Source organism: Triturus cristatus, chromosome 9 (genome assembly GCF_964204655.1).
Source record: "Triturus cristatus chromosome 9, aTriCri1.1, whole genome shotgun sequence".
NCBI lineage: Eukaryota > Metazoa > Chordata > Amphibia > Caudata > Salamandridae > Triturus > Triturus cristatus.
Genome location: NC_140592.1, coordinates 822,119,122 through 822,145,033, shown reverse-complemented (window position 1 = coordinate 822,145,033; position 25,912 = coordinate 822,119,122). Strand labels below are relative to the sequence as shown.

Sequence of the window (25,912 nt, the reverse complement as noted above, 5' to 3'; positions counted from 1 at the left end):
GACAAAGAAGTGAACAGTAAAAAGCGACCCACCAGACCACAACACAGGCCCAAATAAGCCAAAAAACACAGCCCACACACTGACCTGTCAGGCCACACCTTGTGGTACTGCCAGATTGCCATATAGGCCAGCCCGACACATGTCGTGGGCCTTTTATGAACAATTCTCACCGCTTAAGTTATAAAACAAATTGTGCTGGGGTCCAGGGTTTTCTTAGGAGCACTACTCTGGCACTGCCAAATTCTGGGCTTGACAAATATGAAGATAGCTTAAACGTTTTCTTCCTCGTGCCTCTTTCTTCCATCCCCTAAACTTTCTGTTTCTTTCTTTCACTCTTGCAGATACTTTTTCATATCTGTATTCTCCCCATGTCATTGGTTTCCCATATTTCTCTGCCTACTCCGTTCGTTCTTTCTTTATCTTATTTGGTCTGTTTCAAACTCTCATGATGAAAATGAAGCCTGGCTCCCCAGAAATGAGTGTCGATGCCCACCACACGCAACCACCGGCACAAATTAAACACTGGACTTCTGCAGTGAAGCGTTCTGCAATGAGTCTGCAATAAGGGACAGTGGGACTGCAGTGAAAAGTTCTGCACCGAGAGTCTACATTAAGAGACTGTAGTAGATGTGTGCTAGGAGTGGCTCTGATTGGTTCTGCAGTGAGGGTCGATGTGTAGAGGGTTTCTATAGGCCTTTTTAGAATGGGCTTTTGCAAAGAAGGGTTGTGCAGGCATCATCTTTGTATTCACGGGATGTAGTGGGTGCCTGCAGTGACGGGTTCTGCAGAGTTATCAAGTTACCCAGTTCTGTGCACGAGTCACTCATCCAGTCATGTTTTTTCGTTGCATGCTGGGATTTGTAGTCTTGTTTAATTGATTATAAAACCACGACAACAAGTCCCAAAATGCAAAGAAAATTCCTGGACTACATGAGCAACTATGTGTGAGACTGAGAAAATCGAGAGCTCTGCCTCTTCAGTTTAGGTCTGTGGTTGGTGTCTGCTATGAGTGGGTCTGGAGGAATGGGTTTCTGAACTAAAGGGCTCTAGTGAGTGAGTTTGCAGGGAAAGGGTTCTGCAGTGAAGGGTTCTATAGGGAGGATTTCTGCTGTAAAAAGCTCGTGTTGGGCTTTGGATTAACATAAAATGTCTGCCCCGCCCCCTGCAGAATGTGAATAGGGGCCCTTCAGTCTCCAATCATTTCCAGATATTCATTGGTCTTGGGACAGAATGGGGCCCCTTGGCTGATGTGGGGGCTCATGAGGGGTTGCTCCCCCTGCGCCGACTGGCGTCCGTTACACCCGTGGTGTGGGGTCACTAGAAAGAGTCGTTCAGTGAACGGATCCGTAGAGGGGGTTAACGCATTTATGTTGCTGTAGTGGTAACTGCTAAGGCTCTCTCTCTTTAGTTACTGGTTCCGATCTGCTGGGAGTCTGTGAGTGGCTTTTGAGTTAAGGGTTCTGCAAAGACGTTCTCTGCAGTGAATGGATAGAGGAGATGTCTGGCTATTCCTTTACTAAGAGTGTCTGGGAGGTTCTCTATAGTGAAGGGGTGTAGGTGGTGTCTGATAGGAGTTGCTTTTTAGTGTGTGGTTCTGCAAGTTAGATCTCTGCAGTAAAATAATGCAGTGGATATTTGTTATGACTGTCTGTTTACGAAGGGGATCTGGTGGGAGGTTTTCCGCCAAGGGTTGTAGTGGGTGTCTCATCTTAAGTGTCTCTTTGGTAAAGGGATCTGCAGGGAGCTTCGCTGCAGTGAAGGAGTGTAGTGGGCGTCTACTAAGCGTTGCTCTCTGCAGTGAAGTGTTCTGCAGAGAATGTCTCTGCAGACAGTGCGATAGTGCATACGCAGTGAGTAGAGAGAGGGTTCCTGTAGTCAAGACCTGCTTGGCATATTTCTAGTGTTGTATGTAGTTTGTATCTGGCGTGGGCCTGTCTGCCTGTGAGCGGCGGGCGGTAGGACCGCGCGGCCCACGAGGGGGTGCCCGGCTGGCAGCCAGTCTGGAGGGAAGGGGTGAAGCGGTACCCGGACCGGGGAACAGAGCCGAACGCAGGCCGCCAAGGATCACCGGAGCCCGGGGGAAAGCAGCGGAGCAACCCGGCTTAGGCCGCAGCACAGCCCGCAGCTCCCGCACGGCATGGTCCGAGGCGGATCCTACTGAGCCCCGCCAGGCTGTCACAACGAGGCCGCCCGCGTCAGGCCTCCATGGGCTGAATGAGTGCAGGAACCGCAGCGTCCACCCTCCACTCGGCAGCAGGCCCTGGACCCGGAGATTCCACATTGCGGCCGGAGCTGCTTTACGTGTAAGTGATACGAGGCCTGGTGCCCACACCCCCACTGCTCGCATCATCTTCAGGGATCTACAGAAGCATGGCATCCACCCCCACCCTGAGACCTATACCACCCTGCTAGGATGTTCATGCACATCCCAGATGTCTGCAGCAAACCCGGGTCCTATATGGCTACCCTGAGACCAGCAACACACCACCCGACCCTTCTCCCCGAGATTGGGACCCCCCCCCCCCCCCGCCGCCCTTGAAACTTACACACCACCGTGGTGATGCCTATACACCCCAGACCAGTAGAACCATTCTGAGAGCCCCACCCTGAGAGATGTATCCACTTGATACCCGTAGACTAAGATTGAATTCAAGGTATGTTACCCACCGGAGGCGAGCAACCGAACCCTGAGAGATGCACCTCCCTACCAAGATATAACTCCTCTTCTAAGATGTGCAACCGCTTCCGAGACCCACCTACCACCTCGTCGCAAGACTTGCAACCTACCCCTGAGATGGTAGCCCGAATAAGAGCTGCACCCCTGAGTTAGTCACCCCTGAGAGCCTGTACTATCACCTCCATTTCAGAGAACTGCCCCTTCTCCACCCAAAACGGCACCCCCACCCCCGAAGAATTGCATTTCACGCTTAAGAAAATGTCCGAGCAAGAGGGTGGGGGCAACAAATAAAAGCATGTGTTACAGCTAGCGGTCCACGTTTGCAGTGGACCCGCCCTGCCTTGGGGCTGCCCTTGTGGTGTGAACATGGGGAGCTTGGCTCCCCGCCCTCTTGTGTTTCTCACTCACACATACTGCCTTGCTCTCTAGTGGGTGCCGCGAGGGGCCGTGTCTGCTGCTGCTAAGGGTGTTTAGCTGCTGCTGAGGATGGCGTGTGCAGCAGGCGCCCCTTTGTGTAACGCTTCCCATACAGTTCGGTACGTTGCCGCATGAGCTCACCCCACAGATATGTTCCTCGCAGACCTGGGTTTAATCTGCCGGCAAAGGCACCGGTTTGTGCTTCCATAGTATTGTTACATCCTTTGTGGAGAAAGGGAGGGGGTGCAGCTTCCTGTTAACTCTTCTCCCACACGGTGAACGCATCCGAAGCTGCGTTTGTAGACAGGCACATGATTAGTTACATGTTTTTATTTTGTTACCGCTTCACTGACGTTGATATTTGGGTACAGCCGTTTTTCAAAATAATGTTGTTCTGTCTACAAGTTAATGTATTCATTATTTTAAACTAACTATTTTGGTGGTCTTTTAAAATATTTTTATGCACCCATCATGACATATTTTGCATGATGTTGCAGTTGAGATACAAACATTTGTGTGTACACGTTTGGAATCCTCAAAACTGAATACTCTTTGTTTATTATAGTTAAGAAGTATGGAAATTGGCATAGGGTGTGGCTTGGAGCACACTTACAACTTTTGTTTTCGAAGTCGTTACTGTAGCGCTTTAGATCCCAGTTGTGTGTCATTTGGACTTGTCTGCCTGGCTTCACACGTACAGTAAAACAGGGCGCAGCAAAGCGAGCTTCCAGGTGACTGAATCTAGGGACGCATTTTTTCCAGTCCAGGGCGCTTCTGTTACCATAGCAAACTCATATTTTACGACATTGATTCAGTTGAAGTAAAACTAAGGCTCAGTCTCAGAGTTCGCTATGTGGAGAAGTGTGGCTCACTGGTTAGAGGAGGCAGACCTGGAAGCAGAGGTCAGCCCGGGACCAGGGTTCAATTGTGGAGAAGTGTGGCTCACTGGTTAGAGGAGGCAGACCTGGAAGCAGAGGTCAGCCCGGGACCAGGGTTCAATTCCGGGCTGGGCTGGGTCTTGAGTCCATAAATGTCCATGGACTCGATAATTCTCATACTCGACTCATGGGTTCACACTCTGCGACTCTGGGCAATAGCTTGCTTAATCTCCACATGGGCCCCTCGCGGCGGGGATGCCTGGCTTTCACCTTGCGGATGCCCTGCTGGGTTATCTCACAGGGGAATACCAGGATGGGTTCCCTAAGCAAGCGCTTAGAGACCGCTTGGTGATTTGCGCTATATAAATTCCTGCACATTTACCTTTACATGTAATGATGAGCGTAGGTTTAGCGCCTAGTGTTCACCCGTGGCACTTATTTTGTTTTACTAGTACCCATCAAATAAGGTTCCTTTTATCTAATAATGTTTTTATTACCATGGGAGACACCAAGTACGCCTTGGGATCGAATGTTGTTTTTCGTCTTGTATCAACTTGTCAACTCTGGGAAACAGTTCTGTATTAGTCGCAGAATGACTACAGCAGTGAGGGAACAGCAGACGCCTCTATCATTTAACTTACTGTTTCAGAAACTTGTGTGGAGACTTCTACAGTACCGCAATTCTGTGTATTAAAATCCTATTTCAGACAATCCCAGGCCCTGAATAGTATAGGAGTATTTAGGCCTGACCCGCCAGCTGCGCATCCTTTTTAGGTCTGGTTAGAGACCGCTTTCGCTGTGTGTGACCTTTTACTATCTACATAAAGAGAGAGGGGCAATAAGGTAAGCCCTCTTGATAAAACCCAACGATCATCTGCTATATGTTGCTTTTTAGTCATTTATGCTATTTGGAGTTTTTCCTCTACACTGGCATATGGCCATTACGTTCTAACATAAGCTCTTGAAATTTGCATAGTAGGAACACACACTTTTTTCCTTTCTGTCCAGAGCATATGCTTTAGCACTGATAACCTGTAGCCAGATCTACATATTCTGAATAAACGCATGCACGGGAATAAAGAGCACAAAGCGAATGACAACACCAGCTTTGTTTGGGGAAAACTATATTGCATATTATTTAGGCAAGGAATTGGGATAACCTATTGGCAATCCAAGGTAAGGTGGGAATGATAAGACTTTAACTGGCTGCCTGCCTGATTAACCAACAAGCATCAGGTCTGCACAGCATCTGGTGCTGAATCTATGGGGTTAGCAATTCATCTGGAACCCACAGTGCAGGACACTGAACTCATGTGCAGGGCAAAGCAATACCAGGCAAGTAACAACTTGTTCAGGCTTACAGCTGCTCATGGGAAAATGGGGTCCTGCTGATTTCATCCCAGAATATTGACTTTGAGTCCCATTTGGGCTCTTTCTTGTGGTTGGTTTCTGCACCATAGTCCTTTTGGATTGCCACCCCACCGATCCTCTGGAGGCTCCAACCACCAGCACTAATGCTCCCACTATTACGTGTATTGGTATGTGGCCTACATTTATTTCTTCTTCTATTTGCTATGCACACTGCCTATAGTGGCTGGTTGTAGGGACCACAGAAAAGAGAAAGCGATAATAAAATGAGTTAATTGAAACATAAAAGCAAAAGTGGGGGCATGAAAGGCAAAGTAGCTGGGTATTGGACTCTGATTCATGTTTAGTTGGGGACCATCTTGGATTGCATGGTTATCTCTATGTGGTGTCAGCGACTATCGAGCAATAAGATTACCTTAAAAGGTTTGTAGCAAAAGCGGCTAGCATCACAAGTAGTAGCTTCCCCTCAAAAAGAAAAAAAATCTGTAGTAATATTATCTCACTGAGAATATGGAAGCAATAGCCAGACACTAAAGGCAAGTGTATTGAGTGCTTGAACTTAGATTTTTACGAACTTGGCCACATCTTGAGGTGGGATTCTATCATATGAGGTGCATTTAGTGATTAATGAATGGCCTATTTATTTTTGTGTTTTAGAAAAAATGAAGTTTTTATAACTTTCGGTCACTTGTCTTATTGTGAGTTCTGTCGGAAAGACAGACCGTGATATATATGCATATATCATACTTGGTATGTCACAAGTGACTTGCATAATTGCTTTGTTGAAATTTACTTAATTTCACTAGCTGTTTCATTTTAAAAACTGGTTCTTAGGTTTTCTTTCAACTAAACAAACTCCAATTACATATCTACATCATAAATGTTCTTTAGACAAGGAAGATTCAGACACATATAGAGCAATCTTATCGTACAGATTTTTATTCTTTATTACAACTCGAAGCCAACTTGTTTCGTCCTCACTTTAGGCGGTCTTTTTCAAGTCTTATGGATTGTATATGACATGGCTCGAACTGGGAGCTAGTTCACAACTGCAATAACAACCGGTCGCCACTATGCCCCCTTAGGCATTTTATGGTTTACACACCTTACAATGGGAGCAGACTCACTCTTTTTAATGATCTTTAGATGGTGATCCTGTGAAGACCATCTATCTCTCTCTGAAATTGAGTACCTATCATATTTGTAGTTAGAAATATAGGCACATGGCCATACTCCATAAACAGAGGATCATTTTGATTAATTTACTGCATATGATAGCTAGCTCCCACTTGAGCCGTTCACAGTCAGAATTTAAAAGACTGTCTAAAGTAAGGTAAAAACATTTGTTGGCATTCACGTTGTGTAAAAAAAACAAAAAACGAATCCGTCTGATCAGAGCCCTCTACACGCGTTTGACCCTTTGTCCGAAGGACATTGAGGATTCTGGGTGTGCAATTTGCTCTTGTTTTGTAAATAGTGCTTAAACCCGTCAGTAGCTTCCTGGAGTTGATTATACACACGTGAGGCAGCAGGATGTGCTCCTGTTTTTGCACTTTTATATTAAATGGGGTTGCATAATATAACTATGTTGCTCTGAACTCAGAATATACTCCGAAGAGTGCAATATGGTAACCACTGTCACCTTCTCCTTGTTTTAGTGTTACTTGTCCTTGTGCCGCTACTTTTTGATGCTTTGCTTAGTAGTACTTGTGAGATTCCAAGATGAGAACAACTTTTGATATTTTTCAAATTCAGAGAAGCCTACAGCAAGGTTTGAGATTCTAAACGAGTTCCTCTTCTTAGCAAATGTCCTGTGATAAGGAGCTGCTCCCAACTGTATCCCAGTTTCATTTTCTTGCCCTGGCAGATTGACTGCTTAGGCAACAAAGGTCCATGTGTGGGTGTTGGTGTCTAGCATAGGGAAGGACAACTTTTTCTGACAATGTTGGAAAGAGCATGTTTAAAGTAAAGCTGAGGTGTATCCACAAGTGTGTCAGGGAATTCAATTTAAGAGTAACTTCCACCCTATAGGCGTGGCTATAATCCTTTGTGCATCTAATGTGTGGAAGCTCTAAGCTCTGACAGATTGCTTTCCCAGTAGTATTTGGCTTTATGTCAGTCCATTGTAGTACATTACTGTCTGCTGTGTCTGTAGTCCATTCTGGGCAAATACCTTCAATCATTGAGTGCTACCTCCCGGGGAGAGTATTTTCAGGATGTGGCATCCTGGTCTTCAAGTAATGCCACGCATGTTTTGCCCATGGCACTAGTGTCCCTATGTGTTTTTATTAGTGTGCAGGTCTTCTTTGTGCCTTTAATCATTTGGATGCCACTCTTTGGTGTGTGGCGATCTTCTTTGTCTATATACTGTTCGCCTCTAGTCACATAGAGCTCATGCTCCTGCTTTTCACCTGCCCTCTCCACCATGGGCTTCTGTGACCGCCCCCGTTGTTGGTTACTTATTTGAGAGTATTCGCTGTTCTGGTGGATGTTGCCTTTGGGCACAGAACTGGGCTACCGTTCGTATGAGAGGCCACCCATAACATAACCTGTCGCCTTAGTGCTTTCGCCTCTGACACTTTCTTCCTCTGTCCCCTGCTGCTGCTCCTATGCTGTACTCATGAGTACACATTTGTTTGAACAGCAGTCACCCATACGCCTTGGGTGATTGCCTTCCTTGTAGATCACTGGATACAAGTGTGGTATATTCAAGATAAGGTGGATTAATTGTATAGTTGCCACTTTGATTATTTTTCTCTAGTATTGTTTTGTAAATTATACCTTTCAAAAATGATTTTGAGGAGAATTTTGGCACAATAGTAAACTAAATGCAAAATGTTACCATCATGTTAGAACTGTCCCCAAACCGGGAATAGTCGACAGCCTTAATAAAGTTCCTATGGCATATTCATTCACTCACTGACCCTTTCCCACTGCTGCAAACTCTGCCATTATTCAACACACTCCTCCATTTATTCACTTGTGTTCAGCCATGCGTGTACTCACTCATTCATACATATATCTTTAAGCAAATTGAAAGGAAACACCGCACTCGCTCCGGTATAGTCAGTTGATGTTTATGGACTACATTGCTCTTAACCTACGCGTTTCAAGCTGAACACAGCTCTTGGTCACGGTAGTTTTAAAAGTCTTTTTTCAATTTCCTCATTTTATACCAACACGTCACGTGAGCCGATAATGGTGCATTGTGGACTATGTAGCCTATAAACCATTTGATGGCATTTTATCAGTTATATGGGTTCATGCATGTAATAATTATTCATATTGAATTACTTAGCCTGAGTGGCCTCGTAACGTGAGCAAAATTAAATGTTCATTATATCACGCATATAGCATAAATGCTAGTGTCTGCTCGTATTAATGCTCATTAGTATGAGTAATACTAAGATTGATATTAAGGGCTGAGTGCCAAATTACTACATAAGAAATGAAACCATTCAACAAATTGTTATACCAATGACTTTGTATGTACATCTACTCATTCAAAGAAAAAGAAAAAGGGAGAGGGGAAAGAGGGTTAGAAGAAAGAAAGAGGGAGCAAAAGGGAGGAGAAAGGAGAAAAAAGAGACCAGGAAACAGGAAACCTAGTGGGAGAGGAGAGAGATTAAATTATAGCATTACAGTATCCTTAAATTTCATTAGGCTTGCAAGTACAAAGTTCTATAGATGTACATGCATCTCCTCATCTCCATTAAGCCCGAGCGGATTTTTGGTTTTGAACCGAATTATAAGTTTGGATTCTAGTCGTCGCAATTTCTGAGTTCTATTGCCTCCTCTTTCATGATCGGGTATCAATGCTAGACCTGAATATTTGATGTCCAACCAGGTCTTGCCCTCATGATTCTGAATGTGCTTTGCTATTGCATAGGTGTTGTCTTTATTCTGAATTGCTCGGATGTGTTCCAATATACGTTTTTTCAATGGACATATTGTTGATCCTATGTATCGTTGGCCACAACAACATTCAATTAAATACACAACAAATTGGGATTCACATGTGATGGTTCCCTTGATTTCAAAGGTTTGACCTTTGGGGTCTTTGATTGTTTGCAGGTTTCTTCCCACTTTGCAAGCCTTGCATTTCAGGCATTTAGTGAATCCCTTTTGTCTTTTTTGAAGCCAAGTCTCAGTTTTTTTGATCTCAAAATGGCTGCGAACCAATGTGTCCCGAATTGAAGGTGCTTTTCTATAAGAGATCAATGGTTGAGTTCCTATCTTTGTCCCAATATCAGGATCCATTTTAATTATATTCCAATATTTCATTATAGTTTTACGAATTTTGAAACTTTCTTTGGAATATGTTAGGATAAGTCTTGGTGAATCATTATTCAATGCTGAAGTTTTCCTTTTGTCTTTGTCAATCAGAATTTGGGCTCTTGATTTATGTCTAGCTTTGATCTCTCCGTGTGTAACATCCTTGTGTTTGGATCCCCTCTGGAGAAATCGCTTTTTGGTATCTTCAAACTTAGCCTCCATTTCTTTGGGTTCAGAGCAGTTCCTATTCATCCTTAGGAACTCACCATATGGAATGCTTCTTTTCAAATTCTCTGGGTGGAAGCTGCTTCCATGAAGGAGACTATTAGTTGCTGTTTTGTTACGAAACAGAGTAGTATGTATCTTATTGGATTTTATGTACACCTTAGTGTCCAAAAACTCAATTTCCCTCTGTTGGATGTTGAAGGTAAATGTTAGACCAACATCATTCTGATTTAGTATCGTTATGTACTCTATCAATTTGTCTTTGGATCCCCTCCATAACAGGAAGAGATCATCAATGAAACGTAGCCATAATGCCACGTTAGCAGTATATGGGTCGTTTTCTTCTCTCCAAGCCACGTTTTTCTCCCACCAACCCATGGTGAGATTAGCGTAGCTTGGAGAAAAGGAAACTCCCATCGCAGTACCGCATTTCTGAGAGTACATTTGTTTGTTAAACAAAAACACATTGTTGGTTAAACATAGTTCAATCATTTCCAGCAGCATATTGGAGTGCTGTAAATCCCCCATTGGTCTCTGTTTAAGAAAATAAGCAATGGCAGTTAACCCAACGTTATGATTGATAGAAGTGTACAAAGACACAACATCACTGGTTACCAACAAATATTCGGGATGCCAGTCTGTTTCCATCAAGATCCTCAAGAAGTCCCCAGTATCTTTAATATAGGAACTTAATGTTGGAACAATTGGTGCCAAAAAGTGATCAACATAGGATGCTATATTTTCATTCAATGATCCACAACTAGATATTATTGGACGTGCTGGAGGTTTGTTTAATGTTTTGTGCACTTTAGGCAAGAAAAATATTGTTGGTGTTACGGGATTATCTATAGTTAAGAAGGTCATCTCTTCGAAACTTAACAGTCCCTTTTTGTGCCATCTCATTAGCCGCTCTTGTATTTCTATAGTCCTTTTTGGAATAGGGTTATGAGCCAGTATCGTATAGTTGGTCTGATCATTTAGTTGACGTTTGGCTTCATCAACATAATCCTGTTTGTTAAGGATGACAATGTTGCCACCCTTATCCGCTGGTTTGATTTCAATTAGATGGTTATTTTTTAACTTCATTAGAGCTTGACGTTCTTGCACCGATAAGTTTTCTTTTCTGTTGCCATGTTTAGTATTTTCCATGACCGCCAGTTCTGCCACAACCAGGTCATGGAAAGTCTCTATCCGATTGCCAGGATAGAGTGTTGGACAAAATTTCGATTTCATCTTGAACTTGCTCCTTGGATGATTGTCTGTCTGGATTCCCAATTCTTCTAATACTTGTGTGTTTGTAAGATCACCTTGATCAACATCATGAGCCAATTCATAGGCTGTTATTAAACTGTTGGGGTCTGCTATGGTGTATTCTTGCATGTTTGAAGTCATCTTGATGTCTTCATCTACTTCAATTTGGCCTGAATTACAAGCTGTTCTTTCAAAGAATTTCTTCAGTTTCAATTTCCGAACATATTTGTATACGTCTATCTTGGTTTCAACTATTCAACAGTTTAATAACAGCCTATGAATTGGCTCATGATGTTGATCAAGGTGATCTTACAAACACAAAAGTGTGTATATATATATATTCTCCACTGTATTCATGCATCCACTAACTCATCCATAAAGTAAATTTTAGCTTTAGTCCGTCATTGAGTAATTCTAGCATTTATGCAGTCACTCAAACACGCGCACACACTTACCAGTCAATTAAAGTAATCCACTTAAAAAAATCATTTAGGGCATGATGTCCTGTCCCTCTCTAGTCCTCTTGCTCTCATATTGCTGACCTTGCTCACCTTCATGGATTAGAGGCGTTAGCAAATATTCTGTGTTGTTTGGGGATCACAGACTATTCACAGCTCTGCTCATTAATGCCTTTAGTTGTGAGGATGGGCTGCCTTTGATTTTTACATATCCGCAGTTATCTTCTGCTGTCACCAGCTAGCCATCTGACTTGCTGTTGCAACCAGACGCAGGGGGTGCATACTCCATGCTTGTGATCAACAGCTTATAGAGGCCAAGCGTTCACGCATTCATTTATCCTTGCACTGCTCCATTCATTCATGCACTCATCATCAAGACTCTCTCTCATCTAGTCATTCTTTCATATCCTTTTCATACCTTCATTCACCCACTGTCTGATTCTTCTTGCTTTTAGCTCCTCACCCAGTGAGAAACAAATGTACACATTTTCTAATCAGACTTTATTGCTTTTCCTCTATCTTGTCTGTTTTCTGTCCTCTGGACAGGGGCTTTTTGGCCTGCTAGATACCAGCCTCGAAAATGGCTATGGAAAGGTTGCATTGCTGACATCCTAAAGCAGGTGAAAGTACCAGGTTCAAGATTTAGACGTTTTGAAGTCCAGCGTGGAGGCTCGTCGGTTACCAGAAGGAGGTGTCAGGATCCACAACTTTCAACAGAACATGGGGTGTGCCTGCTAACTGAGAACAGCAGAGTGGGCCACCCACATATGCAAAGCAAAACTATCACTAAGGTTAGTGCATATGTAGTGAGCCGGAGCTCGCGCATCACGGGGTCCTTGAACCAGAGAAACTAATACATCTCCACCTTATCTGTCCTGTTAGTATTTATGTACAGGCTTGTCAAAAATCCAGTTCAGATCTGGAGGTGATCCATCCGGGTTACAGAATAGACAGAGCATGCAGCTGCAGGCATAATTTGTGTCCCCTAGCCTCATAGTTCAGTAATGGAGGCAACACTTTGGGAAGGGAGTCAGAAACCTAATCCGAAAATATCCCTAACCTCGCCAGAAGAAAGAGCTTATGTGGCCAACTTTTTCATTTATAGTACCCAGCGTCCTGGGGGCCAACTCCAAAAAGTAAACCAGGCATTGAGCCATATCACTTTAAGATGTCAACTTTGCAACATATATTCTTTTGATAGAGCAAAAAAAATGAATATCATCACTGGGTTTGATAGTCCTATCTAAATGTTCTTACCCATTAGTGTCCTCTCCAGCTCCTGAGGTTTGCCATCTCGAATAAGCATAATCAGTCAGCACATGTCTAGACAAAGGTCTTGGCTCCGATAATAATACTGTTCTCTAACAAGGGTTTCTAGCCACCCTTATCTCAAACTTCCATGGGCAAACAAATGGTTGTGGTTTGAATATCTCTTTGACATTGCACTCAACTGAAAAGTCTTATTTTAACTTAGTTCACTCTTGACAGATTGCCCCAACGTTGGAGATAGATCCCTTCCTGTTTTAATATATGCGGACGACATGGTCCTTATGGCCCGCCCCACTCATGGGTTGGATCTACTCTTGGCCAGGTATGTGCCATTTATGGGTAAACTTGATCTGTCGGTCAGTGTGATGGTAGTGGGCCCAAAATCAACAGGCAGCAAGACCATTATGGTGGCTAATTCCACTCTGGGTAAAGTCATGGCGTTCCCTTACCTGGGTGTCTTATTTGATGCCATAAATTGTTGGAAGCGATTAATTGAGGCCAAAAGTTCAGAGCTTGTTAAAACCATGGGGTCGGTTTCCAGCTTTGCATATAGGTGAGGCTCGTGGGTGCCAAGGGACCGCTTAAAAAATGTACCAGGCTAAATCCATATCCCAACTCCAATATGGCAGCGAGTTCAAGGTTATGCAAAATTGGATAGGATTCAATCGGCAGAGAATACATTTCTACGCCAGATTGCACTGGTTCCACATTCTACCCTAGCATTTTCGGTGCAGGCGAAGCTTGGCCTTGCACACGTGACGGACCTCATATCCCCAAGCCCCTTATTGTGCTGGATTAAGATTTGAAGCAGGGGGGAATTAAAGCTAAAGCAGTTGATCCATGTGAACTGTTTTGCCTTCGATCGGGTACACAAAATACTGTGGATAACCTATGTTAAGGCAGCTTTTGCTTCCCTAGATAGGTCCGATAGCTGAGGACCCCTCTTCCCTAAGCATGCGTGAATTGGGGTGTGTTAAAAGGCTGTTCTTGAACTGGTCCTGTTTGGAGAGAGAGCATCTGGAGCTGCAGAAACCATCATTGCGTGGTCATATGCTGTTGAAAACTGTGCAGGGGTGGAGCCGTATCTAGCCAAGGCACGTTCACATCAAGATAGGTTTTTATTGGCCAGGTTTAGGTTTAACCAACTTCATAATCTTTTGGCATCTCCATGTGGTTGGACATGGTTTGAGGCAAGGTTGCCCTTCGGCTGCGAAAATAAGTCTCCTCGGGACACTGCATTTTTTGTAAAGTTTTGCTCCTATTTTAGCTGGCAGAGGAAGCGTTTTTTAACTCCTTTGTTGAAGTCCCTGAATTTTAACCAAGTTAGGCCAGCCTTGTTTGCGTCTGCAGATGCTTCCAATTGAACGTGTTACTTTTACTGTTTTATCATTTTTGCGAGCTGCTATGGCGTCTGTGATCGAGACTTGACTAATAGATGTAGAGTCTGAGAGGATGTGTTTTACTGTTTTATAGACTATTACCATTTTATGTTGACTTTCAATAATGGCTTTTATAATTAAGATGTTGTTTGTACTCTTTTATGGCGATGTTATCAACTGAGTGAAGATTTCTAATGAAATTAAATAACTTAGTTCCTTTATCTTACCTAATCGGGTCATGGTTCTGCTCATAAAATGGGTCTGTTTTTCAATCGTACTGCATGTGCCATCAGATTAGTCTCTTACCATTCTTTGTAGAGGAATAACCCAAATCATTCAGGCAGTGACTCAGAATTCAGGATTACATGGCAGAAATAGTATTCTTAATGGCGGGTCCAGGTTTCAGCCGTATCCACTCATGACTCATCTGCAGAATTAATGACTGCACAGCTTCAAAGAGTATGGGTTTGTTCAGGCAGTGCTGTACAAGTGAGTGTCTTCATTCCTTGGCACGTGCAACTGAGTCTATTTTGTAATTCATGTAGGACTGTTTCGCACTGTTGTTGGCACTGTTATTTTGAAGTTACAGTGGGCAGGTGCTGAAGCTTTTAGCAACACACTAGACGAGCTAACAGCAGAAAAGGTGCCGGCGAACAGATTGGATTGTTGCTCACTTTTTGCATTAGTTGCATCTTCAGTTAGTCATGTCGTTGGATGCTTTTGGCTCCCACTGGTATGCAGTCCAGTCATTTTGAATCCAATGATTTGAGTGTCATAAAGTTTCTCTCATAAGAGTTGTTTTTTGGCCAGAAGCCTGTTGTATCACTATGGAGGCATCTCGTCTTGGGTCTCGCCTTAGACAGCATATGCTCTGAAACATTTTGTTATCTTACAGTGGGCTTTTAGCCAAGCCATTGCCTACCATTTGTTGATCCAATTGTCACTCCCATTTGTTAGCATGCCTCGCTTTTCCTTCTTCTTGAGTTTGTCCGTCCTCTGGAGCATTGATGCAGTACTATGTCTTTCCACAGCTCGCTTTTTTAGACACTACTTTTTAGGTCTCGCCTGACCCAGCGCATGCACTGGTCTGGCGAGACTTATTGAGAGGGCTCCAAAAAGTGCTACCAGGCCAGCCTAGAGCTACAGTGCATGTGCGCGGGCACGCGCGCCGCACTTTACCGAGATTACTTTCACTTTCGTGGCCGCACGGCATAGCCAATAGGTCTCGCTTTTGGGACCTTATAAGTATTTAGTTATGCAACTGTTGCATGGCTAAACACTTATAAGGTCCCAAAGGCGAGACCTATTGGCTATGCCAATGCTTGTTCCTTTTTGTTTATGCACTCACTGAAAGTGCATGCATCTTCCTACTGTCACCTTCAAGTGACTCTTTCCCACCTCTCTGCTTCCTCTGTCGCCCGTACGCTTCTCCCCACTCACCCATGCTGCCTTCTCTTTGTGTGCTTTGTCCCTGCCATCTCCATGTTGCTGTCTTTTGCCCATATGATCCTCCCACCCGCAATCCTATATTGCAGCTTCCCACCTGTGCCCTGTGTTGCTTTTTCCCCAACTATGCCCTGCGTTCCTTCCACACCTCATCCCCAGTGTTGCTTCTGCCCCCACCGCACCACCGCTTTGCTTCCATCATTAGTTGCTTCCTCCTACCTGCTTTAAAAAACCATCTCCCCAACTGCCTCCCTTGTTACTTCTGTCGTTCATCTTGCACCCCCCACCATCACCTCTGTGTCGCTCCCATGCCCACATTAGCTTTAAAAAACACTTTTTTGTGTTTTTTAATTTGTTTTGAATGTTATTTTAGTTACTGACCCATCTTGATTCAGTACTAAAAATGAAAAAAGTGGGTGCATCATTTTGTAAGCACATGCATGTGTGGTGCATGCGCCTACAAATTGACATGGCCAGCCACCTCAAAAGCTTTTTTGGAAAAATTTTTTTAGTCATTTGGCACAGTATCGGGATGGGTGTGCTGCATGGCTAAAGCCATTATCACAGCAAATATGTCCCAAAAGTGTGAACTGTTGGCTTTACCAATGCTTGCTTAATGTTGCAGCCTGAGGTGTTAAGGTTGATGAAAGATCCCGCTTTCCAAGTAAAATTATTTTATCCTGTCACTGACTGCAGGAGATTGCTGTTGCCTGTTTAGTGAAGGGAAGATCTTAGAACACAGAGAGCAATGGCACTATTGCCTAAAGCCAGATATCTGCCTTGTGACCTTTGGTGCCTCCTGGATAGGAAGAAAAGCTTTAACTTTTACTCTGGTTTGAGAATCAGATCCACTATGTCTTTGGCTTATAACTTACCTGATGTCTGCATTAGCTCTTCAGGGGCAGTCTACCTGAGGCACCAGAGTATCCAGGGCATAGTCTCAGAGGGTACTGCTAGGTGACAAAGTGCCAGCTTGAGTATGCTGCCACACCACTCTCCAGCATTACACTTTGGGCGGAAACCAGAACATTTAGGTTCAGTGGTGATGTTCTGCATTTGGAAACCCGATGATGTATTGTACTTATATTAGTTAGAAAGTCACAATTGCCAGCTGCTATTAGAGGTTTGCTGTTTCTTCAAAAATGTCAGACTGAACCCCAATGACAGTTTGTATTCCTCTTAAGTAAGTACTGACATGAGTTAGAAATACTTGGGGGAGGCGGGGGGAGAGTTACAGGTAGTCTGCCTTAAATTTAGTCCTATACTTTCTGCCTCTCGACCTCCGCATGGCTTTAGACTTTTAAATTAATAAGACAAATAGCCGAGAGTTTGTCTGACATTCGGATTTCTGAAGATAGGGTGAGGATGAAAGTTTGTTTTCTGTTTATAGGTGGTGAAGACTGCAAGAGTTCCTCTTAGTGCGATGAGGTCTCATCACAAGCAAAAACAATAATGAAAAAAGTAGGACCAGGGGTGATAGAGGTTACTGCGAGTAATCAAAATATTAGGTTCCAGAAATGGCACCGCAAGACGAAACCTTTGTGGGCTTAGGAAATCAAAGACCTGTTAAACATTATTTTTTATAAGTGCAAATAAATCCTTTTCCAGTTTAAAATTGACGAAAGTGGGACCAGTTACGAGTCAGTTTCCCATCTGTGTCGCTCGACTGGTTCTAGGACTGATTGGATCCTGTGTTCATGCCGGGCCCCAGTTTTATGTTCCATCTCAGAGCCTTTATCATCCAGTGCTTTCAAGAAGGATTGCAACTCATTTGGATCAAAGTATTCCTTTGTTGTACGTTAGTAGATTATACGCATAGTGGCCGGTTCCAAGAGTTCATACTTTATCTTCCTCTTTCTCAACCTATGACGAAGACCCAGTAACTGTTTCCCTTTAAGGTTAGTAGGAGCTGAAAATCAGCAGTAATGAGGATCTGTGCATTGTCATGGGTATATGGACCATGTTTCCTCACCTCTGACATGATCTGGCGAGCTTGTTGATGGTGAAGACAGTAAGCTAATACATGGCGAGGTTGAGTAGAGCGAGTTGTCTTCTTGGAACGGACTCTATGGGCATGTTGAAATTTGAGCTGTGGAGAGGACGTGATTTTCATCAATGTTGGAATGGAGTTTGCAAGGAATTGTAATATATAGTTTTTTCCCATCTGTTCAGGAAGACCTAAGATTCTAATATTGTCCCTTCTTCTACGGGCTTCCAAATCAATAGTTTTTTGTTGGAGATACCAGATTTCATGGTTATGATCAAGGAGACGATCAATGCTTGATTCAACCTGCATTAGGAGAGTATTCAGAGCTTGCATTCTGGATTACAATTGGTTACAATCTCATAGGGGAGAAGTTATCGCCAATGTATTGATGGTAACTGCATTATTACCTGAGGTAATCAAATTTTTAATGACTAGTAGTTCTTTAAGTAAGGTTTCCATTTCTGTGGAGATGTCCTGAGGGGTTGCAAGGACTTCAAAGCCTCACAATATGTCAGGTGCCTAATATGTTTAGATTTCAACATGAGAAAGGGGACAAGCGAGAAATAAATATGGATCACTTCCTTGTGCTGGACCCAGATCAGAAGTAGAACTTCAAATCCAATCCAATACTGTGACTTCCATCAACAAAGCATTTACTGCAAATGGTCCCAAAAATATTTCACCTCAAGAAAATTAATCCTTGAGAAAATATGGTTCTCTGCGGTCTTCTAGATCTGTTTCGAGTTTCTTAATGGTATCTCTTCAATTTCCAGAAATCAATACCCCTCAAGGTATTTATAACGTCTGAATGAGTCATCACATTCAGCTTATTCTGATAATCAACATCTCTTTTCTGTTATTTCCCCTAGTAATTTAGTAGATTGTAACTCGGATATAGTGGTGCACCGCATTGGCGAAATAACGGGTAAATTTGATGGTTTAACAAACCATCAAGTCTCAAGAATAATGGATTTTAGTCCAGTGAACAGCCATGCTTTTGGGATATGACCATCATGAAAAGTTTCTATTCACTGTTGATGAGTTTAATAATATGTGCAAAAAAGAAAAAAAAAGTTGAGGACTAGTTTCAGGCACCAGGAAACTCGTTTTAAGTTTGTCAAAAGTGAAGCGCCACAGTAAAATTCCATATTTACTGTGCTACAGCTTGTTGCAATTCGATGAGAGTTCTGGGCATGTCCTGGTTGGAGATCACATACACAGACAAAGGGCTGTTTCCAGCCTCTTCCTCTGATTCCCATGCCTGTGTGGCGCGAGAAACAGTAATTTAAAATAAGTCTTTCCAGACAAATAGAGTATCGCTACTGTTTCTATGGATCTGCCAATTGTGCTTTTTGTGCTCCTTGGGGCATCGGTGAAGCCAGAGAAACGTGTGGGCCTCGCTCTCTTCCCCAGAGCCTAACAGAAGAGCCGCCATTCCTCTCGCTCCGTCCGGTGCAAATAATTCGAATCATTCTCTGTATAGGGCATGTAAGCACAGTTTAGAGATGTTATCATATTGTGATTAATTTTGCTTTTAGGGCTATGTTAAATTTGTAATATTTCTTTATTACTATTTGGATATTTTTTGCTTCGTCTATTCTCTGTGTGATGCTAGACCACGCATGCTATTAATAACATGCCCATCATCCTATGTCAAACACGCTACCCCCTAACTGTCGTCACATACTTTGTAAAACAGATAATCATGACCAAGTGATATTTTTCTTATAAATTCTCAGAGCAATTCTTAGTTATTTTTGGTATTGTGAGAAAGCATTCTCTCACCAAAACAAGAATGGCTGTACGCTGATGAAAACATGCCAATTTTCAATCTTTTCAGTAAATCTAGAAATTGTTGTAGATGAATGAGAATAGATTCTAAAGGGATGAGCCATCCAAACGAAGCAATCATCTTGGGGATAAATAATGATTCTCCTTTAGGTGGGGTTAGTGTTTAATGTGGATATTACATCTAGTTCAACAAACTGGTGTGGGCCCAATTATTTAAGGGTCCATGAACATATTGACCGTATTGCAGAATACTCTGCAACTTCTTCAGAGTTGGGAAGAAATTGTGCCAAATTGTAGGCTTGAATCAGGTACATATTGTCCCATAGTAACATACAAACCTGAGGAATGAATTAGAGGTGGACATATTAATGCTTTGTAATATTTCAGGGAACGCGTAAGTCATGTACTCTTTCTCGGAGCTTCAGGAAAATGCAAGGATGGCTGGGCGATTGATAGCAAGCGATATTAGAGAGTGTAAAGCTACAAGCTCTCTCCCCATCTCCCTTAACTGATAGATAATTGCAGACTATTTGAAGCACAAGCAATATATGTCTGGTGTGGTAAATCACATTGAAGATGCCCATATTGTGATCAGCCATGACAGCCAGGCAGAGGAAAGAATAGTGCACTTTTACCGGTGTTTGATCCATACACGCATACCACACTGAACTTTATTATCTAATTTCTGACAAACAGTTAAATTTATTCGTGGTTACAGAAACTTGTCTGGAAAGTTTCACAGCCTCTGCTTCTTATTACAGTAAAAAAAACGAGGGGATTATAATTTAAGATTGGACTAATTGCTTATTGGGTGGTGTAGCAAGAAATTACAAATGAACATTGATAACACAAATTTGTAATACGTCAATGAAATCACTTGAGCATCTTATAGTGTCAGTACTTGTCTGTCAAACTGAAAAGGTTGTGCCCTAATGTAGCCCCCTCCTAAAACTGCAGGTTTGCTTTACCCTGAGATATTAGAGACAATACTAGACTAATGCTGATGTATTCTCAGTTGGTAAGGTAGTGAGATTTTAATCTCTGGTTTGATAACCATGCGGATGATGCAGCCACTAAGTTATGAACAGAAGGAGTCTGGAAGCCCTCCTTTCTGGTGTTGCCAACGGGGGCATTTCTAATTGGTGTGACCCGTTCACCATTGGGGATATCGAATAAGACCCCCTCCGTCCTCAATTAGTCTGCAGAGCAATCCTGTGAATACAAGTGCTTGTTGCCTCTCTGCTAAGAAGAAGAAGCAAGTGGTCACTCATGGGCCACTAGACACAGGTCCATAGTTCACCCACAGACAGATCTTGTGATTCTGCTTGGTCTGTTTCACTGCAGTCTGGGCTGACCATTTCTGATGCTATTTTGGGTTGGGGGGGGGGGGGTGAGGGTGGACATTGAGGCACGTCATTTTGACTGGGAGTGTGCCCTGGACAAGGTCAGATCTATTTTGGCCGTGTGTGTCGCTCCATTGGCAAACAGGATCCCTAGCCTAGAAGACGCTATTCTGTAATTACTTGCTAAGCACAAAGACTTGTGGGCAGCCAGTCCCCACCCAGCCCCCTGCCCTAGCCACTCACTACCAGCCTGGCCGGACTCCAAGATAAGTCGTGCCCCCTACTCAAGGACTTTACAGCCTGATGGTGTACCTTCTACTATCAACGGCCAGCCCTTGTTTTCACAGGGTGCTGGAGACCTGAGTTGTGGGACAAGTGGTGATGGCCAGCGGGGTCAAGGAGGATTTACTAGTACTGTGTCCAGCTTGCGCACCTAGGAATTTACTTTACAGCGCCATCTCCACAACAACCTGCCTTGTTTGAGCTTTCCCCCGATTGCTGCCCTTCTGTGGCACTCTTGACCGGAGTACCACCTCTTAGCTCTTCTGGGGTGGAATCCCTTTTGCACTTTAAAATTAAAGTATGCCATTGGTTGACCTGGAATACTGATTTAACAACTTCTGAGTAGAATGACTATTATTCATGAGTAAGGTTGGCTCTTTAACCAACCATATAGGAGAGGACTGTCGTTATAAACTAAACATTTGGCACTGGCCCATCGTCTAATCCATTCTACTGCCAGGGATAATAAGTGGGGAGCAGTGGTCAACATTGTTGTTCTAGGCTTTTTTTACAAACCCGTTCCATGTAGGCCGATGGGCTGCTTCTGTTTTCCCCAACTTGGATTGAAAAACCCTGGATTTTTCATTGTCCACCCCGAATAGATACCTTTCCCTGTCAGACTTGGACAGCAATGATTGACGCCTATCCTCCCTGGAAGTTGGTAGGGTTCTTGTTGCAGAAGGGGCTGCGAAAGTGGGTACCCACTTTAATTCTCCGTTACACCGTATAGTTGCTGGTCCCACCTCCTCACTGTGTGTAGCCCCTAGATTAACACCTTTTAGCGATTCTATGGCCCCTACTACTTCCCTCACAAAGGTAGTCTCCTGGAATCTTGCTTGCATTGTGCCCAAATAATCCTGCCCAAACTGGTGCGAGTTTATTGACAAATTTGACATTTGCCTTCTTCAGGAGACCTAGGCCATGTCCCCACAGTTCCATTCTGGATTTGTCAATTTTGATTAGGCTGCAACTTTTTCAAGTAAAGACCGTCCATCTAGGGGGGGCTTGCAATTTCGATTAAAACTACTTTGCTGTGTTCAATCAAAGTTTTTGATTTGAGCTCCCCTGATTTGCGTGTTACTCTGCAGTTCCTCTCTGGTATTGTTTTAATATATATGCAATGTTTATTGTGGGCATGGGGATAGCAGAGTTGAATTATCTATTATAGATTTGAATAATGCACATCTGATGACTCTCCCCGCTGGTTATTTTAAAATTGTGGCAGGTGACTTTAATTGTAACTTCGAGCCACTTAGTTCTGACTCTGAAACTGTGATTGGTGAAGAGAATGTAACATGGTCAATTCCTGCGCGCTCTTTCCTGCCCATTAAGAAGTGGGCAGCTGCAGCTCTACAGCTAAACGCCTTTACCTTGTCTTCGAGCTTGTAACTGGAGAGTGGCGTCAGATCTCTCACCAGCAAAGTGGACCTCAGACCAATATAGTATTGGCGTAGGATCTGGGCGACCCCAGAACTATTGCCATACCGACAGGGATTGGAGGATGTTTTGAAGTCACCTGGGGCTTCTAGAATCCAGTGGCTTAGATTTGTGAAATGACAACTGACTGCTATCGGATGGAGGAACCTTTGGTCTACCCCTGAGGGTGCTGTTGGGGTGCCGAAACTAACCCTCAGAGGTTCATATTGACGATTTCTGACTGATACGATTGCAGGGAATGGAAGGGTGGTTTCCCTTACTGCTGCTTTTCTTGAATTTAAAGATGATTATATCATGAAAGACAGTGTGGATGAGATATCCATTATGTGGAACTCTTCTAAGTTGAAAGGTATTAACACAAGGTTGAAAACTTCAATGTGCCTGGCAGAAGGGTTTCTTACAATCAATCAAACTTAATTGAAAGAGGGCCTTAAGAAATATAAGTTAGCACATCTAGAGTCCAAAAAGCAGTCTTCTCTGGTAAAATCCAGGAAGCAGGCTGCACCACAAAGAAGCGGTTAAGTTTCTAAAAGTGATTGTTGACCAATTAGTTAAATTCTTATCCGAGGATACATCCTAGAAATGGTGTACCATACTGCAGAAGTACTTTGAAGACAACATTATTATTTCTCGAAATTCTCTTGTTTCACATCAGGTATAAGAGGTTAGGAAAGGAAGACTCCGGAAGTTCAGAACGGGGAGGTGTAATTGATAATTTAACCATATAGGCAATCTTCTCTTTCCTTGATGTCACAGTGGTAGAGGTGATGTTGATTGCAAATCAAGGGATTCCTGTGTATCGAGATTAATTACGGGGTGTTGTGGCGATTTAGCACCATTCCTTACTGATTTTAATCAAGTGCCAAAAACTCTACTATTTTTATGCCTAGAAAGTATAAATGAATAATAATAAATAAAAAATATACTATTTATCAATCTTCAGTGTTTTTTTCCTGTTGCAAAATTTGGGCAAAACAGCCACCAGGAACTGCAGCTTATCTGGTGACAACCCTCATTCCAAGAGAATGTCAGTCCGGCTTCTGATCCAACAGAGGAAACAGCCTTATTGAATGACCAAATATCCATGTTTTATACAATTGACGAGGGAGATTATTTTCTCTTAATGCTTGTAAACCTATCAACCATATTTCTCACGAATCAACCATTCTGTCCTATTTCAGAACTTGAAGGAATAGTAAGATGTGTCAGTGCTTAATGGCAGGTTGTTGAGCTAATTTTTAAGTGATCAGAAGGTCACAGTGTGTATGGGCAATGTCAAGTTCAATATGGAGTTTCTTAGAATTTCAGTATGATGCCTCCTTCCTATGACACAGTTGCATACTGCTGGCATTCCTATTATTTACAGAACATATTATATACTTGGAGTGGATTTTGAGTCGGCCTCCTGCTTATGATTGGATGGCTTTAATTTCTGTTTCAGGTGTTTGCTCTTGATTTGTTATTTTTTGCCCTTTTCTTGTTTTGTCCCACCCAGGATCATTTTGGTCTCAGTTTCTGAATCCTGCCGCGATAGGAGTTCATTTGTTTCCATGCTCTGTTCCCCGTATTCATTTCTTTAATGATCAGCTCTGTATGTGAATGAATGTGTTTCCATGTCCAATTGGGTGATATGTTTACACACCCCTGCTCCCTTTTTGTAATTAAAAATGTTATTTTTTAACAAGGGTTCATCAGCTGCAAAGACTTTTCAAGCCGTCACCTTCCTTCCACTGCCGCACACTGTTTTTTCCCCCACTTTATTTCACTTTTAATTTACCATTTTAACATGGCTGTTCTACCATGTTAGAACAATAAATAAAAAATGGCAGACGTGTGCCAAGCCGCATGTGAACACAAAGACATTGATGCATGTATTGCATCTGCAGTCATCTTGGAACAGGATTTCTTTAATAGAAAAGCCATTGCAAGGCTGCTGACCATGCATGCGAATGCCTCATGACACTTGTGTTTGCATGCTACGGCCATCAATAAAAAGCATTTTGAAGTTGAAACCTTTTGGCTTTACCATTTTATTTTACATTTCTTTTGGACCACCCGTAAAAATTTGTCTTCATTAAAAGCAACTTTTTGTTACTATGCCAACTACCCGGTGATTTTCCATTTATTGAAGACCTGTACAAACCACCGATGTGAGAACAGTGTGGAAGGTATTGTCTGAGATCCATATTTGGATGGATTGAAATCGGTTTTGTTTAAACAAAGCAAACTGATTTTCTATTGGTAGAAGGAATAAGGCAGGTAGCATTTTATTATTATTTTTCTTTTTGAGAGAGGACGGCACAGAAAGGGCTCACAAAGAGAAAGTGTAAACCCTTGAGTACATTTCGACTAATCAATTGTGACCTTTATTAGAGGAGCAGAATCGGCCAAAGCATGAAAATGCCAACATGGACAGTAAAAGACTATTGCAATTCTCCTTCTCTAGGCACCAATAAAGATGGTTTCTGTAAACTCCAAATCCCACAGAACTATTCTGCCCGGGTAGTCCCCAATCTCCGAATGAGAGCCCATACCACACCTACTATAAGAATTATGGAGTGGGTACCATTACAGGCCAGGAGTACATTTACAGTCCTAACATTTGCCCACAAATGGCTACATGGCATGGCTCCAGATTTTGTTTTGACAAATCTGTAGTCAAGAGAGGCTACTAGAGTCTAGTGATTAAAAACGTCGTTTTCCAGTAATAAAGTGAGCCACTTCAGACAGAGGTGTGCTTCCTACCCAGGCACGCACCTGGATGACTCTTTCAGTAAAACAATAAAACCTTCCTTTCTGAACTTTTAAGGTGGCAGTGTGTCATGTACCACAAATGCCCGGATGTCCACCTAGGTTTTAGCTCTGTAGTTGAAATTCATGAGGAACTGACCCCAAACCGTTTTTATTCTGTTGGGTGAACATGAAGATTGTGGGTCGTTGACAGTAAACATGTAGTTGACAATTACTGAGTGAAAACTAGGCCTGGGCGGTAAATTCCGTTCCGCTCGCGGAATTTGGGTAATTTCGCGTTACGTGAAGAAAGCGAAATTGCCAAAAATTCTGCGATCTGCGGCTTCGCAGAATTTTTTGCTTGTTCGTTCTTTCAAAATGCATGTTTTTTTTTGGTGTTTTGTTAAGCTTCTGTTTATTATTTTTCAAACAAACCATACATGTGTGTCATTTACGCCTATAATAATTGGCACATTATCGGTACAGCTATTTCACAACGCCTAAGAGCATTGGCGTACACACCGTTGTTCAGAAAAGTACAATGAAGTATTTACATAAACATCAAGGATTATCTTACAGTTGATCAAAGCATCACACATATCCACAGTCAGGTAAGTATTACCAGGTACCCGCAACACATTCCATCAATAATGAGCCGCCGTTCTGTTGACCCCAATAGTGTCCAAACCCGGGCGTACC

At 42.9% G+C, this 25,912-nt stretch overlaps 1 protein-coding gene across 3 annotated transcripts in view; it reads left to right on the top strand.

Moving 5' to 3' along the window:
• The first annotated feature begins 918 nt into the window (after window positions 1–918).
• The window catches only part of AKT1 (AKT serine/threonine kinase 1), a 445,992-nt gene continuing 420,998 nt past the window's right edge, over window positions 919–25,912 (top strand). Inside the window, exon 1 of one of the 3 annotated variants that reach the window (XM_085626243.1) lies at window positions 919–985. The gene's annotated coding sequence lies outside the window, so the exon portion shown is untranslated. Of the gene's footprint in view, window positions 986–1,203; window positions 2,304–3,097; window positions 3,214–25,912 lie in introns of those variants that run through there. The other 2 variants (XM_085626242.1, XM_085626244.1) reach the window with 2 other exon arrangements.